The 17,956-nt window shown below is 42.7% G+C and overlaps 1 long non-coding RNA gene across 1 annotated transcript; it reads left to right on the top strand.

Moving 5' to 3' along the window:
* Nucleotides 1-7,332: 7,332 nt before the first annotated feature.
* Nucleotides 7,333-9,408, top strand: LOC116397126 (uncharacterized). Its single transcript, XR_004213655.1, has 2 exons — nt 7,333-7,537; nt 7,674-9,408. It is a non-coding gene; the product is annotated as an uncharacterized LOC116397126 (long non-coding RNA).
* The last annotated feature ends 8,548 nt before the right edge of the window (nt 9,409-17,956 follow it).

Raw genomic sequence — 17,956 nt, 5'->3', positions numbered from 1 at the left:
ACTTCTGCTGTGATTTGGCGCTTAGATCGACATATCCTCCTCTGATTTCACCCCTCACACAGCAGGTGAGCAGCAGGTGGAGAAAGCCCGGCGTGGAGGTTTTTATGGTGGGGAGAAGGAGGAGGGTCAGAGGTCACTGCTTGGTGGGCAGGCCAGCTGCGAAAGAGCGTTGGAGGCTGATGTTGGAGCCGCGAAGCTAACGAGGGAGGGCAGAATGTGATACGGAGCTGTAAAGGGCACAGGAATTGGATGGAGTGTGTACGCCTGTTAACACACGAGTGATTAATGAGACGGAGGAAGTCACCCGGCCGTGTGTCACTCCGGATGATGTCAGCGGTTGAACACAGGAACAGAAACGCCATATGGCGACAGATAGGCTTCCTCTCTCGCTGACCGCCACACACACAAACAAAGATAGAAAATGACTGTCTTACGTGTACAGTACACTACTTTTAAATACTTCCTCAAAGGGAAAAAAACAAACACGTGTATTGACCAGTTGCACAACTATGTCTCATTATTCCCGTTCATGTCTTTTTCGTATTCCTCTTTTCCAACGACAGTGCCATTAACAAGATTTCTACCAGCATTCAATTCACAATAGTTTATGCAACTGCTGTTTCCGACCTTTATCCTCCCATAGACAGAGTTGGTTAATAAATAGAAGACACGTATGATACTTTGGCATCAATTTTTATCTATTTTAGCATCAGTTTTATTGTTATGTTCTTGGATGTTTCTTGTTTCCTGTCTTTCTCTTGTGGATTGTGTTTTATGAATGCAACATGGCTGGAAAACCAATCCAAATTCCCCACAATGTGGGACAATCTCTCTCCTTGATTTGTTCTCTCACTCGCTCACATGCTATGAGCTGACTTCAAGAAAATCCTCCTTGGTTTCTTCTGCGTTTGTGTGTCCAGTGAACTCATCTGTTCACCGGGTTTCAGGCTTCTTCTAACCAGCTGGCCGGCAGGGTGGTCAGCTGGTTGGTCCACAGACTGGTTGGCTGGATGGAGGGATGGATGGAGGGATGGAGGGATGGATGGAGGGATGGATGGCTGTCTATGTCAGCAGAAATGCCAAGCAGCCTTGCGGGACTGGCAGAAGAGGCCGCCGCGAGGAGAGCGATAGAGGGAGGAGGTGGAAGCAGAAAAAGGATTTAAAGTAGGAAAAAAAACAAAAGAAAGGAGTCCCAACACATAAAAGAGTTGGGAGTTTTGTAACATTATGAACTGGCGTTGAGTGCAAGATGTGAACGAGTGAGAGAGGCAGCAGTCAAGCGAATGAGGGGAGTGAGGACAGAAAGAAAAGCGAGCGAGGAGGGGGTTGTAAAGGTGGCTGGATATTTTTAGCATGTGGAGTGGGAGAGGGCGGTATCTTCTCAAGGGGTTTTTTTCCAGAGTATATTTAGAGCTGTGATGTGTAAAAAAGACAGAGGGAGAACAGGAGGGATGTGTACTGTACACTAATATCAGTCTGATGTAAGAGTCCGCAATAGGACCACACACATTCCTGTTATTCTCTCTTTGGCGCTGCCCTCGCTGTAGATCTACCTTTTACTTCACCTGTTAACTCATTCGGTCAAATACAAAGCACACATACAGTATGCTTATAATCTGACTCCCACCAACACTGATGTTTTTCATCTACTCACAGGCCTCTCACAATCTCCGAAACATTACACAAACACATTCTTGACCCAGTTTTTTCTAAACGGGACTATAGCTTCTCCACAGTGAACGCCCTGCAGACAGGTTGAACAGTTAAAACGGTCGGAGCCCAACAGCTTTTCAGCACATCATCCAGGCATTCCAGACACCGCAAATCAGACAGAGATTTTCCAGCTAATGTGGTATAAAGTTGAAGAAAGAGAGAGCGAGAGAGAGAGAGAGAGAGAGAGAGAGAGAGAGGGACACAGCTGAAAAAGCAATGCTAATAATAATGAGAGCAATGAGAGAGAACAGGGGGAAAGAGAGTGCAGTGTGGTCTCCATATAGCTTGCTAAGGATAATAGCATGCATGCTGGCTGGGGCAGACCGAGAGAAAGAAAGAGGGGGAGAGCGAGCGCAGAGCCGCAGTGACGCCATTGTGGTTCCGCAGCACTTCCTGTCTACCGCCACAGTGTTTGTGTGTCTTGTCTCCACGGTAACTGCCAACACATAAATACCAGAGAGGTAGGAGAGAGGGAGGGAGGGAGGGAGAGAGAGAAAGAGAAAATAGGAAAGAGAAAATAAGGACAGACCAGTCAAAGTCAAGTGGATCCATTCTGGCTGGTTTGAGCTCGGTTAAGACGTGCTGGTCTTTTACTGGACTTAATGATTGAAATCTGGACTAGGTTCCAGTGACATGGTCCAGCATGGATGAGGTGTAGTTAAGTTATGACCTCAAATGTCCCGGGTGTGGGTCAAGGGTGGGGGGATGAAGAGGCCGTGAATAGGGGGGGATTGCCCAAGGCTGCTAATGCAGGGTGGAGCTGAGGAGGAGGAGGAGGAGGAGAGGGATGAAGGATTGACAGGTTGATTTGGGAGGCTGCCTAGCTGCATGGTTCAGTCCACTCCAGCAATCCAACTCTATACCAAGGCCAATACACCTACTCAAGATTCTTAGAACCTACTTACATACAGATCAGCACATTATAGATAAGATTGTTTCAGATTGAACTTTCAGGTTCTGATCCAGAAGAAAGTAAACCTCATTCCAAATCCCAATGACATTTTTATAAGTTAAATAACTAAGAATCCAGCTGTGAAACATAGTTTTTCTCCATGGTATGTTGTGCAGTATACTCCATATGTCTCGATGTAGATGAGAATTATATAATATTGCCTATATGTCCAACACTATTGCAGGTTAACCTTCATGACGCAATAGAAGAGGCTAGTCCATGGACGAGTCAGTTAGTTCAGAACCCGGTCTGACGATGGATTAGCTCTGATTATATGTGTCATAACAGCAGGGGGGAGGAGACTTAACAATATCGTTTTTAGACAGAAAATTACAAGTAAAAAGTTGTAAAAGTTGGTGGATATTGCTGATATGTAACATAACTATACCCACGCTGCTACACTGTTAGATATTCATGAGACTCGTTGCTGTTTTTTATGCTAACAAATAATCATTGTTTGATTTTACAAAGGATTAAACTTCTGAAGTGCTGTATTTAAATCCATTTTGATTAGATAATTTAAAATTAACCTGCTTCTTTTTTTCACACAGACAAATAAAAGAAATGTTGAATGAGAGCTTGCGTCAAGTCAGTGAAGCTAATGGAACAGAATTACTGACGTCAGGACTTTGTATCTCTACATAGCATTCTGATTCATTGAGTTGCATGAAAGATTTAAGAAATTCACCGCAAAAAAACGTAAAATCTTACCCAGTATATTTGTCTAATTACTTACTTTATATATGACATAATCACCTAACAAATAACACTCAATATCTCTTTTTGTCTTGAAAGGTCTAAATATTACATCTTAGTTCAAGCAAAATTTTCAGATTTTTTCACTTATTACAAGCAAAAACACCTTGTATTCATTGTTTGTTTACTTATTTTTGAATGTTTAAAAAGAGATGCTCAAAGGATCCATACTGAAAAGAGTACAGTTCTCCGTCTCCCTACAGAAACTGTTAATAAGAATGCGTTCTCAGCCAACATGTCTGGTTAAATAAGTTCAACGTTGATACCTCACACATCAGCTGGCACACATAGTAGCTCTTTCTCTCGCTGCATTTCTTTCTCTCTCCAAAACCATTTTTCACTGCTTGTTGCATAATTGAATCTGACTCACCATGACAACCAACGAAGTTGATTTTATATTTTTTTTACAACCAAACCCAGTGGCCCAGATTAGAGTCGCTTACAGCCGTCTGACTCACTGTCTGAGATGGTCACTCAGTCGAACGTCCCGTGAGCCGTTGACGCACACATCTACACAACCAGTACACGCTGTTGGACACATTTATATATAAAAATATGCACTGAATACATGCACAAATAAGGTAAAATACTGAAAAACATATGCATATGCAAATAGGCATTGTCCACACATATACACACACACATACAAAACACACACACACACACACACACACAGGTCCGTACTTTCACCTCTAATGTAAAACAACAGCACATACTATGGAGCATGTTTCTCACTGAACCATTAATTAAAGATGACACACTTCCAACATGACTCTACAAACTCACCCACTGGAGCTCATGATCTGCACTCCACAGTGACCTTAGAGGTCAATGACTTCTTTATCAAACGAATGCACACGCACACACACACACACACTGCTATAGATACATCTGCCTGTTATCTTAAAAAGGATTGGAATCAGTCGAAACACACACGCACACACGCACGCACGTACACACACACACAGTGGGAACATTTACGACCATGCCTGCGTATGACTACACTTTCCACAGAGCTGATAATGTTTCACAGAACCATAAGACGGAGAATATAGGACAATAGGACGCATTGAACTCTCTCTCAGCACCATTTTCCAAAAGCCACAACCCTCACTGCTAGCAGGAGTGATTGCAGAACATTGCACATAAGAGTTGGCAATTGTGGAAAGGTAGGAAGATATGGCCTCCTTTTTTTACGGTTTCATACCTAGTTGATTTGGATTATATGTCACACAGGCTGAAAGAAATGGTCGAAACTGAAAGTTGTCTCGTGTCTTGTGATGAGTAGCTTTTGGGAGCGTCTTTGCACCATCTCAGTCATTACAGTGCTAGTGTCGCGTGCGGCTAAGCTAATTGTCGTCTTGGTGAGGCCAAATAAGAGGGGAGTGTGCACGACACGCATTGAGGTTTAGACCACAGAAATGAGATGGAAACTTCATCGCATATTCTAACTCTGTCTTAAGGCTATTTAACTAATTTGACTAAGTCTCCCTTTGACCTTTTACATGATATGAACACATATATATTACAGATATACACACATAAAGAGGCAGAGTGGGACATTTGTGAAGCTCTACTTCACTCCATTATAACCAAGTTCACTCAGTAATCTTTGCTAACTAATAATCAAAAATGAACTGTATTCATTACAATTCATTTAACTCCTGCTGTTATGAAATGTTGTGAATCCCCTCTGGAGACAACGTAGAAACCGAGGTTCAAAAACAAAACATTATCCCATCTGATCTGAAGATAAACGATGTATCGCGGTCATGTGTCTTACTGGCATAGTCATTTCACTAAGCTTGAGTGTATGCGTTGCTAAGAGACAAATACAGTGTGTGCGTGTGTGTGTGTGTGTGTGTGTGTGTGTGAGTGTGTGTGTGTGGAATGTGTGACGTCCGTTCCCTCACAGGGGCGTGGTTGTCTGTGTGAGACTTTGCCGCTCACTCACACACACACACACACACACCCAAAGGCTACAGGGAAGGAAGGGGAAGTCATAAAGCCTCTAATAGCCCCTCTCTGAAGCTCGTGTTACTGTCTCTCTGTGGGGAAGGGGAGTGTATGTAGGTGTGGGGGGGGGGGGGTCCTATGCTTGACAGGTGCAGATCAAACCAAGCTTGGACACAAGCCCCTCACACACAAACACAACGGCCTTACCCCGATCTGAAGTTGCAATCACTGTGATGTAAAGTACATACGTTTCTGCTGTGTTCTTCGTGAAGCCACCATTACTACTGGGAGATGTACAGTAAGTCATTAGAAGCCGTGTTTCCATTCACATATTTTTATACATATTTTAAAGTATCTCACTAAAAGCTGTATGGAAACAGCTAAATCTGATAAAACTTCCTTAATTGCGGAAAGGCTTTTACGCTTGAAGTGGTCTTTTCCTAGAAGATATGTGAAGTGGATTATGGAAACGCTTTTGCAAAATAAATTGTGATGTAGCAAACACTTCACACACATTGGAAAAGTTGCCTTAATTACAACCCCGACCATGATCTTCTCCTAAACTTAACCAAGTAGGTTTATTGCCTAAAACCAATAAGGAGATTTCTGTAAGAATGAACTAACATGACTGATCGGGCCGACTTGTATTGTGTCCCGTCTGCAACCTCTACATCTACTTCCCCTCTGTTAATGGTGGATTACAGCCGTGCAGGCCGATATTCACCAACTTCTGACCAAACTACACCGTAGCTGAGTTAATTCGCTCTGAACCAGTTGATGTCAATTTGCATTTCTTTTTTGTGACATTTCAAGACTTCGCTTGACAAGTGAATGAAATGACAATTAGTGTTGATTTATATTTTCTTCATCCGTAAAATACAGGGAAGAAGACTTTCTGTTGATATGACAAAGTCCTTGATGTCCCCAGAATGAGTGTCATGCTAACTACAGCTCCCTCAAATGTATTCTGTAAAGCACATCTGTTGACTCATAACCGTTGACCTCTCTCATGATGTCCTTATCTAAATAGAATCTAGCTTTAAGTGATCTGGAAAAATGTTTATATAACTAAGATCCTGCACTCCTGCCCCAGTTAAAGTCTCTCTCGCAATAAAAAAAACTGTTTAAAGTTTCACCAAAAAAAATAAACAAGACCACGACAAACCAACCTTAGCATAAACATTCATAAGGGATACGGTTACAACTTTATCAGACACTATCTCGGCATATGTGTATAGTGTCAAATTATCAATTTATTTTTCACATTTGAATTCAAAACAAGATCCGCAGATTTTAATTAACTTTAGCTAAACCTGTGCCATCTTTCAAATCACTTCTTAATGCTCAACTTAGAGACTTCCTGTTATTGTTTCTGGCCTTGTTAACCATCTTAAATGTCCTATTGGCCTTTTGTGACAATTTTCTCGATTCAATTCTTTGAAAAGTGCTTTGAACATTGTTACGCAAATCATTATCTCACGCATATATGATGCTCACACAAATGTACATTCTTGGATTCGAGCAAAACCAGCTTGCAAAATAGTATTGAGAGCATGTTCTATTCAAAGTGTCTTAAGGATAAATGTGTTCATTCCTATCATTGTCAGACAAATAGAGAAAGTATCACTATCTCCACTATCTCTCCACAGAACTTCTTCAACACACAAGACAGCTTAACAAACTTTCTCAGGACGTTTTGACACAGAAACACTGCACATTTAGCCCGGTTTTCCTGCCTGCTATCGACTCAAACAGCCTTTGCTCATTTATTAGCAGCTGTGCAGCCAATTATCTCCCTGCCCCCTTTCCTGTGTTCTCGCAGCAGCCTAGACTGTGCACAAGGGAGGAGAGGCGAGGGGAGGGATCCTGTCCTCTGACATCGTCATGAAGGAATCCCCTGCTCTGGGTTGGGCCCGCCTCCTCCTCTCTTACTCTCACCCTGTCTGGCTCCCAGACACACTCGCGTTCACACACACTCCTGTCTGCACAGTCGAGGGAGAAACAGACCCACGAGATGGAGAGTGGGAGACACAGACAAAAACAGAGATAGAGGGAGGAGGGAGAGGAGGGACGACAACTGTGAAGTTCAACTAAAGAGCGTGACACTGGAGATCGTGAGGAGAGAGGAACTGAAGAAAGGAGTAAAAACGGTTGTGTCAGGTAGGTGCAGCCTCTGCCTCTGCTCAGAAGTTGATTGTTGCCTTTTTACTGTTTTATGACTCTATGACCCAGCAAACCTGTACGCTTTAGTTTGACTTTTTTATTTTTTTTGTCTCGAACCATTGGTCTTCCACAGAGAGGCACTTCACACTCACTTCACAGCAATTCCTGCAACAGGACAGTTATTCACGTGGAGCGACAGTGAAGTGTGCCTGCTGTTCAAATGTACTAAAATGTTGCCACTGGAATATTGCCCTGATCTGAGGTCTGCCACTGTGGACCGGCTCCATTACAAAGGTCAGACGTAAATAGTTCCTTTGAATGGGATGGCTTAATTTCTGTCTGTCTGTCTGTCTGTCTGTCTGTTTGATTGATAATATCTCCAACCGTCGGAATTAATTACTGCATAATAAGTGTGCCTCTACCTGTTTGTCTGCCTTTTCTTTGCAACTGTCTGCTTACAGTATGTATGTCATCCGTCTACCACATGTGTGTCCTCTGTCTGTCTACATGTCCATCAGTCTGTGTGCCTCTCTGCGGGGTGTTGTTGGCAGCACAGAGTGGGAACAGAGGTCATAAAAAGTTCTAGAAAAGCACCCGAGAGACGCAATGTTAGTTGTGAAGTAAGGCCGGAGCCGCTCTAACATTCCTCTCATTGTTCAGAGGCCCTGTAAGTCAGCGAGCTCCCAAACCTCCATGAAAGGAAGGGAATCCAGCGGCTACTGTAGCTAACACAGTTTTAGCAACAGCTCAGGGCCGGCTGTCTCTGTCTTCCTGTCCGCCGTCCTGTCTGGTTCCCCTCTGGGACTGAGGTCGAAAGTGGAGCTGAAGGAGATTAACATGATGCTGAAGCACAGATTGAAAGACAAGAGTGAGTTAGTCCAAGCGAGGGATCTGTTGCTTTGCTCTGTCTGTGACTGACTGTGACTTCTGATAACCTCTCCGCCATAAAATATGGGAAAGAGGAGGGAGAGGTAATTATCGTTATCCTGCCTTTTTTAATGAGGAATCATTGGATTGGAGCGCCGGCCAGGGAAGGCCAAATGGATGCATGGAGGGAGGAATAGGTTGAGGAAAGAGGGAATAGAAGGAGCTGAAGGGGGAGAGAAAGTGGGGATCCAGAACTCAAGCCTTGGCTTTAGTGGGCTGGCTGGCTGAGTGGGTGGGTGGGTGTGCCCAGCAGATATACGTAGGAATGGGCCCAGGCTCAGGAAACCGTGGCGTAGTGGAATAAAAGTGTGTGTGTGTGTGTGTGTGTGTGTGTGTGTGTGTGTGTGTGCAGTTTCTGCATCAATTTGTGCAAATGTGGTTCAGTGGCAGCAGGGCGGCTGCACACTAAGTACAGGGCTGGTGGTGGTGAGGGTGTTTGGCAACGGATCAAGCTGAGGATAGGGTTACAGGGAGCGGACTACGGGCTCGGGCTGGGTTCTTCACTGCTGAGCTTTACAGCACGAAGAGACTTTTCTCTCCTTTTTTTTTTTTTTTTTTTTTTTTTAATCTGGAGCTGGAAATACTTTTTTTTAATTCTCAGACACTAATGTGTCACATGTGGTGTGTTGTGTTGATTCCAGGCCAGCCAATGAACGCTCCCCTTTTTTGATTGAGGAGAACTGCAACAGAGAGGGCCCATAGTAGTGCGCGAGTCCCTGTTTGAATGTCACTGAATGTCACAGCCTCAGCAATAATGAAGCCCTCACACGCAACACGAAACAAATACAATCTTACTCACATGCACACACGTACCCAGACACACAGTCTGTCTGGAACAGAGGGTGTGGTGCTGCTGTGCTGTAAGGTGTGTGAGTTCAGGTTTAAGTTGGCGGGATGTCTTCTGTAATCTCCTTGCAGTTGTTAGTTTTTTTCCAGTAAAATAAGAATCCATGCATCTGACTGAAAACATTGCAGAGGAAATGATGGGACACTTTCTGCTGTGTCAGAGGTGTAATGGATACGACAGCAATCAAGAAAAGCAAATGTGGCATATTTACTCTTTTAAAAAGGGATTATTATAACCCTTGTGCTCTGATGTTGACATAATGTCTTGAACCATTAGACCTAGATAGATTGAATTCACATGAGGCTGGGGTTGGAAACAAACTGCTCTCTGTAAAATTCTCCGATGCAGTGGAAAGATACAACTATTAGGCAGGCTTTAGCTTGATACCTAATTATTAATTAAGTGCACAATAGCAGCATACAGTCGGCCTGTGGGTCACCCCACTCACTGTTTGCTCTGTGAAGCGCCTCACAGCCTGGAGGTGTGAATGATGTCAGATCGGTATGTTTTTGTACTATTCCTGGTTAACAGACAGTGAGAACGCGGCTAACACACATGCCATGTTTGCCCGGCAGCCCGCTGACATAACCGTGTTTGTTCATTGATAGTGAGCATATTATGTGCGGAAAGGCAATTTGCGTTGCCTGTGAGGATGTGTGCATTTCTTAATGTGTGTGCGTGTGTGTGTGTGTGTACACATGAGGGCATAAGGAGAGAGAAGATATGTGATGAAACAACAAGGGGTTGAGATCCAGCTGTCTCAACAGAGGCTTTTCCACTTAACTGTGTGCCCTTGTGTAAACGGCAATGTCAATTCTGCGCTCTGGCAGAAGGGGAGAGATGGTTTGAGAAAACAGCCAGTGGCCACGTCTACACTCGGGCCTCCATACGTCGCGTGCACAAATATAAACTTAGAACACACACACATAGCGTAGAGTGTACTCCCTAAAACCATCAAAGCACCCGCACGCAAGGCTGCAAGCTATGAAGACACTCACTACAAACATTTTGACTCTACTGGGGCACATCTGCTGCCGATCGTCACCCAGTGACACTAATTTTCCTATTCTACGCCTCCATCAGGACGCAACACGTTGGCACAATTATGAGCTGCCAATAGGTCTCAGCCCACATGGCAGAACCTTATGATTATTCCTAACCATAATAAACATCCAATTTGAGAAGAACATAACAACAGGATTGCCTGGCTCCTGCACCATAGCGCTCAAGAAGCAAGACAGGCCAAAATGCAGAAGTGAGACACGTTGAGATCCTGACAGCGAGCGTTTGAGGTGAGGTGTTGGACAGCGTGCGTCAACCAGAGCGCCATCATTACAGGGGAAGGGAAGGAATGAGCTCATAGACATTAACGGCTGCGGGTTCGACGGGGGGAACGCAAAGGGGAAGAGAGAAACCGATGGAAAAGATGAAAAGGCAGAGAAAATAACACAGCCACTGCCGGATGAAAGGATGGCGGGGATCGAGGGTTTTAGGTTGATGGAGGAGGAGAGTTAAAAAGGAGTTAGTGGACTGTCTTTGATGGGTGCCGGGACCTTAAATGACCTTCTCTCTTGAGACGGTACGTTTTATTGTAAACATGTGGAGACTAAAACGAAACACAAAACGTGCAAATATCCACTTTTATGTAGATATTTTAGTTTTCCATGAATTGAGTGACATTTAATAACCTGGCCCTCAAATTACGCTAATCTATCTGGAGCCTTAAAAATGCTTCTTGTACTGTAATCTGAGCGTAAAAGAGAGACGTTCACAAAGTTTTAAGAGAAAGCAGACGGAGAAAAACGCTGTTTTTTTTCTTCCCAGTAGCTACAAAATCACAGTGTGTTCTGAGCGGTTATAATTTGGTGTTATTGGCTGATTGGACCACAGACTGTGAGAGGGAACATTGGCCTGGAGGAAACCAGAAAGCATCTGTACTGTGGTTCAGCACTGAGTTTTAGGCTCGCTACTTAGAAATTGGAATACAAGTTGCTTTGTTGAGTGGTATTTAAAATATCCAGCTTTCTGGAAGAGACTTTCGTACTATTTTGGGACACTCACCAAACTCACTCTCTGACCTGAAGTGATGGCGTCTAAGTTCCCTGCGCCCCTCGTACAGCTCTGCAGCAGACCCTCAGTGACAGCAGACAGCCGGCTAAAACTTATTTGGAGTCTGGAGTTCCCCAAAAGTGTCCCACTGACTCATACCTTGTGCATGGTGGACTATTCATGCTGCTGAAAATAAAGAGACTTGAAGAGGGTGGCAAAATAGCATTCATTCTGGATCCTAATATGTCCTGTCCAGACAGGTAAATTTCAACAAAAAGGAATCCGGAGTATTAAGTGCTGCTCCAGGGGTGATGAGTTGATGTGCTTGTTGATATCAGGTATCATTCGACAGGCAGTAATAAAGCAATAACATATAAATACAGTGTTCTTTAATGAACATTCCTGACAATTTCTGAGGGGATTTAGCAGTAGCTTAGCAGCAACGGAAACACGGCCCAGTGCTCTCCGGCCTTTTTTCTTTCCACAGAAGGGGCACAGATAAAGGGCCAGAAGTAGAACAGAGCGGGCGCAAATGTCTTTAAAGGGAGTGCCACATGACTGGCCACTTCCTTCTAGCCTAATTCTCCATTCTGTCATTGAAAAGTTATTTTTACAAGAGGCCACCGGAAGTCTGGGAGTTGACGAACCACGTGCATACAGTACATACCAGGGCTGAGAAAGCGCAATGACTACGACCTGTCAATGACAAAGACCGAGCACATTGGACTACTGTGATAACTCACTCTTTCACACAGAGGTATAGATGAGGGATAGGTCTTCTAACGTTAAGTATTAGAGGTGACAATGATGGAAGAGGCCTATTATGGTGTTTATTATTTGTTTCGTACATGCTTTCAATTCCTCCTCTCACCACAAAATGATAGTCATCTCTGATGGCCAGGGGAATTCCTGGTAGAGTGATTTTTGAGACTAAAGGACTGAATCACATTGCCAGGGATTTCCAATGGCTGACATGAAGAAAGCGACCTCTTTCTCAGAAACACGGACTAATTTGCTAACTCACACACAGCCACACCCATGTTTTCTAATTTGCATACGCACGACCTGCTGGCCGTGCGGCAGCAGGACTTAACCCACATGTGAGCAGTGAGTGTCTGCCATGTTCACAGTGGTTAAGTTCTGCCGCCACAGGGCTGCAGCCCGCAGGGGGAGAGTAAAGTTTCAGGGAGGGGCCGGACTGCTTCAAACCACCGCTCCTCACATCAGCACCAGACTTCAGACGAGCTGAAAATGTGAAACTCACTTTGATAAAAAAAAAAGTGTCTTTATCTACATGTCTTTATGAGCGTCAATGAAAAGACTGAAACCTTCCTGAAATCAATACATGAAATAAACGCAAATTTCTGCGACGCTTCATTTAATTAGTTTGAGGTTTGATTGGCACTTTACTAAGAAGCTCATCTTGTTGCACCCTCTTCTCCTACAATGGTTTAATGGCTGCTAACTAGCTCTTTAACTCGACGTCGACAACTCCTGATTTTCGAATAACAGTAGTGGATAAAAGCCAACATGAATTTCCAATTCTTTTTGCAGATTTTCTGGAAATTTGGTTTAAATTTGGGCTAAATTTAGATAAAAACTTGACTATATAGTGCAGCTCAACTCCAGTTTAAGTGTGAAAATGTTGTATCCAAACACACTTCCTCTTTCAAATCAGTCTGTTCATACAGAGGCAAAAACATGGGGCTTCTCATTCGCTTAATTTGACTCTTAGACTCTCTTTGTGTGGGCCCACCACAGTCAGACTCACACCGAATCACCTCTGCTGTGAAAACGGATAAAAAAGTCGACGACATGTGTGGCCAAGTACGTGTGCGTTTCACGCATGACCTACTATTGTGCTGTGAAAGCGTAGAAATGATGCACTGTGGTCAAAAGGGCTGTGGGAGCAGTTATCACTGTCCATAAGCTTCTGGTAAAAACTGGTAATCGGTGTAATTAGCTGAAACTGTGCAGCTTCAGTGTGTCAGTGTCTGCTAAATGTCAGCTGTCTCATTAGCGTCGAAGACTGCTCCTGTTCCTGTAGGGCGAGCAACATCTCCTCTCATGTCGTCATTTGTATCGCCGGCTGCCAGGGTCTTTCAGTGTGTGTGTGTGTGTGTGTGTAACTTTGTGTGAGTTAATTTTTCGTTCATGCTCCACCTGTTGATTTCTGCATGAGCTTCAGTGTCTGTTTGTCTTTCTTTTCTGTATATATGTGTGTGCATATAGTCACCTCTGTCTCCCCCCCTCCCCCTGCTGGGTTAGTCTCCTGTGCCTGCTGTGCTGATAATCAGTGTGTGACGTTGGCTGGCTCAGTTCAGCAGGAACAGGGGACTGGTCTCCTTTCCACGTACACACACACACACACACACACACGCACAGAGCACACTTTAATCCCACTATAAGCCTGTAGCATGTGATATTGCTTTACAGTCTGGATGTGTACGTGGATTTTTAAATAAATGTACTTTGAAATGACTGACAATTACGAAACATCATTTTAGTTTCTGTTGAAGTCATTTGTCTCACTGAATTCCTAGTTGCAACAGATTTTCCTCAACAGATGTACACACTCACGTTCTGTAATGAAACACTTTACTTGGATTTATGCCTGATCTCTTATTGCATTTACAGACCATTAAAATCTTCAATTTTCATAAAACCATATAAGTTACTTTAATCAAAAATCAATATGAAAGTGATGTTGAAATGCTTGTAATAAAATGAGTCTTGATACGGTCTGCTTCAACATTTATATTTGTATGTGTATGTATTTTTGTGTGTCATTTCTGTTTGTCTCTTGTTGGTCCCATATTTCTAAAAGAAAAAACTAAATACAAGAGGAACAAAGCTACTGTTTCTTCATATGTTCCTTTGTTTTTCAAACCAAAATGTGTCAAATAAATATGATGGCTGGTTGATATGGTGTGCATTAAGTTTGATTCAAATTAAACGTATTTGAAAAAAGCAGTATACTCTTTGTGTCCTGTATTTTTTCAAGCATAAATCTTACATCACAAACACAATATCTAAAAAAACAATCATTTTCACCCTGTAGCTTTCTCAAATGCTGGTTTTCATTCCAGACAAACATTACACCAGCAAATTTCACCGACAAACAGTTCCTCCTCTCAGCTCGTCTTCATAAGTTGGTGGAACAAAAGTCTGAATTCTCTCATCATGGCACCTGGACGCCCATACCTGACCTACATTTTTATGGTAAAAATCAAATTCCACGGTGTGTTGCTTTAGTTTGGTCACAGTACAATTATGCAACATTAACATTTTACCTCTTATGAACTCTGCACAGTCAGGGCCTTTTACCACACATTTGCATAGCGGAAAATCTTTGAGAGATGACAACAGATAGAAAAACAAGAAAACCGACAGACAATAATCAAGTTACATGTCCATGTTATCTGTATCTTGTAATGTCCGGATATGTTAAGACATATTTACATGATTACACATGCCGAAAAAACCCATCAATCATTTCCTTTAAAGAAAACCTATAAGATATGTGAAAATGTTATTGTTCCTTCATCTGTTGTGACTTTAGCTTCATCTTTGCCACTGTTTACACTTTGTGTATTAAACCCTCAGGAGTTCAGGTAGATTTCAGTTCATTTTTGTTGTGCAGCTTTATATTGTTACCCTACATGCATATAAACTCAGCTATAAGTCTGACTTCTCATTTTGTCAATTTAACAAAGTGTAAATCTGCCAGCAAGCTAAAATACATGTCACAGAAAAAGTTATGCTAAAAACTACAACTATATACTATATACAGTTTTGTCTTTATTGAAAGTCTGTGCCTGCAAATCACTGAAAATTTGAACAATTAAGTTTAAAAAAAATGTCTTTATGATTACAGACATAAATGAGATACTGTGTGAAAACCCCACATCAGTGTATTACTGGTAAACTATTTTCCTCAGCTCGTCTATAGTAGTTTATACTGTATCCAACATAAATACAACACGTTGAGTGTATAAAGAGACGGACTCCACAAGGTTTATTTAGTGTCTATACCGTCAGACAGGTGAAGGGATACCCGTCACCGTGCATCCTCTTTGTTTACCGGTCACCGTGGTGAACCAGCGATAATGCGTTGTGGTTAAACTACAATTAGGCCGTTAACAGATTTGATGAGTAAGCAGCACATCCGGATGTTTGTCCCCCTGCCGGGTGGTTGCAATAGCAACAGTGGCACGGCCGTCATCGGCTGCGTCAGAGGAGGAGACGGCGGTTCAACTGGCGACTTCCTGTTTCTGAGAAAAGGAGCGCGAGGATAAAAAGTAATCCGCCCTTTATCTCTCCATCTCTCTATCTTGTATTTATCAACGTCTTTACTCGCCTTCTATAGATTTATTGCTCTATTGTTGTCCCTGTATACGTCTGGATGTTTGTCTTTCTTCCTCCCTCGTCCCCACCCACGCGCTCTCTCACCTGCCGCTTTACCTCTGCTGGTTGGCCAATAAGCTTCCGGGGAGGGAGTTTCTAAGGCAACATAACAGGTAAACAGAGGTGGAGATAAGGAGGCAGGACGATGCACAAGCACAAGGCCATAGGTTTGGTTTCAGAAGTACAAAAACATATATATATATATATATATATGTATTTTAAATAAAGCATTTATGGGCAATTTATAGATGTTTTTATTCTTGTTGCACTAACCCTGTACTTCAAAAATGTTATTTCAATGTTTTTACAAAAACTATTTGACCACTGAACGCATGTGTCCTGTTACTGGACACAGTTAATTTATTGTTGAATGTAGTGCTGTTCATGCTGTTTGTCTTTAGTCTGTTAATTATTTATGTTTTGTGAAATTTCTTAAGTTGTTTGTTCGATCTTTTGTGCTTTTTTAGTCCGTTTACTCTTTTATGTGAAACTTTTTATGCTGCCGTCTTGGCTTTTTTTAATGCCTGATAAAAGTCGATAATCACTGCGGTTTACTGTTGACCAATGCATATTTTTAAGAGAATATTAACCACAGAAATATAGATTGCATTAATTTTTACCCGAAAAGAGCTGTTTGCACTACTTCTTTCCAGCTCTGAGTCTGCAGGTATTCTGTTCAGGCTGCACACAGCCCCAACAAACTTGACAGTGTCTTAACTCACCCTCTTGTTCGCTCATTCACTATAATCACGCAATAGTTTGCTCAATAGTGAGCAGTAAATTCAGGTTTCATCATTACTGATAGAGATACATCTTCTGTAAAATGAGAAACATTGCATTGTGGGGTTGACAGCAGAAAGTCCATGCCATGAACACAATTTTTTTTTGTTCCTTTGAGTATTTTTTTGAGGGAAATTCTGACTTAAGTAAAGTGGTGGACAGAAAATGCTGTGCACTTCATAGTAAATGGGGAGTGATTCACCAATAAGATGGAGCAGACTGTTCGCAGCCTGAGAGGCAAAAGCCAGGGCAAACAAGTCTGCAATCTGCATAAGGAAATAACTGAAGGCGACTCAGAATAAAACCAATACTTTTATCAGCACTTCTTCTCTGTTATCTGGAATAAGGTGACTGAACATTATGACTTCTAAGAAAAAAAGAAATCCTGAAACAATAAACCTGGGTGGAAATTATGGTCTTGCATACACACATTGATAGATATGCAAATGTGAACAAATCACTGTGTATTTCCTTTCTCGTCCCTCCACTCCTCACAGATCCACCCCGCCCTGCAGCTGTCCAGCAGGTCAGCTCCCCCTCTGTCTTCTTCTTCTTCTTCTTCTTCCTCACTCCCTATCTCTATCCATAAAAAAATTTAAAAAAAGCCGCCAATCTGGCCGAGAGAAGACATAATTGCCATTATAACTGCTGTGGCCCTGCACATCACACAGTGTACTGATTGTTCTGCAGAGGGGGAAAACACTGTCTGGTCTGTGCAGACGCCACACAATATTATTATAGCGTGACTACAGATTACATCCACACACACAATCTCACTCTTTTCAGCCCTCTCAGTATCTGTGTAATCTTTCCATTTAGCACAGAGCAAACATAAGTTTCTATAGTGCTGAGAATCCATACATCATTGCCTTGTTAAAGAAATCTGTCAAGCCCTGGGTCAACACAGTGCCACCGCCAATAGGAAATGTTAGATGGACTGAATGGAAAAGCCGTTTGTACCAAGACAGGAACGCCCAAATCGCGCGCGCGTGTGTGTGCGTGTGCGCGCGGTGTGACACATGGGGCTGAGGTTTTGGGAAAGTTGACCTTATCCCAGTTCCAATTCCACTTCTCCGTTTCCAAAAATGAAAAGGTCACCATTCCCACAAAAAAAAGAAAAAGACAAAGACACAAACACATTTCACACAAAAACTACCCACAATTCCATTGCAAATCCTGCAAATATAACTGGGTTGAAACTGTAACAGTGACTGTGTGTAACAGATATGGGAGCAGTGATTAGCCAGAGGAAATATCCACTCCCACAATAGCAGCCTGATGATTGTGATGGGAAATGGCTTCATCGTTATACTACATTATGCATTTTGATTCTGTTGAAGAAAGCAGAGCGGGAAGGAGCTGAGAGTCCAACCCACCGAGTGATCACTAACCGCACACGCAGCAGT

The sequence above is a fragment of the Anarrhichthys ocellatus genome, unplaced genomic scaffold (assembly GCF_004355925.1).
Source record: "Anarrhichthys ocellatus isolate YVR2014 unplaced genomic scaffold, GSC_Weel_1.0 scaffold62, whole genome shotgun sequence".
Lineage (NCBI taxonomy): Eukaryota > Metazoa > Chordata > Actinopteri > Perciformes > Anarhichadidae > Anarrhichthys > Anarrhichthys ocellatus.
Note: the sequence above shows the minus strand (reverse complement) of the source record. Positions and strands in the feature narration are given on the sequence as shown.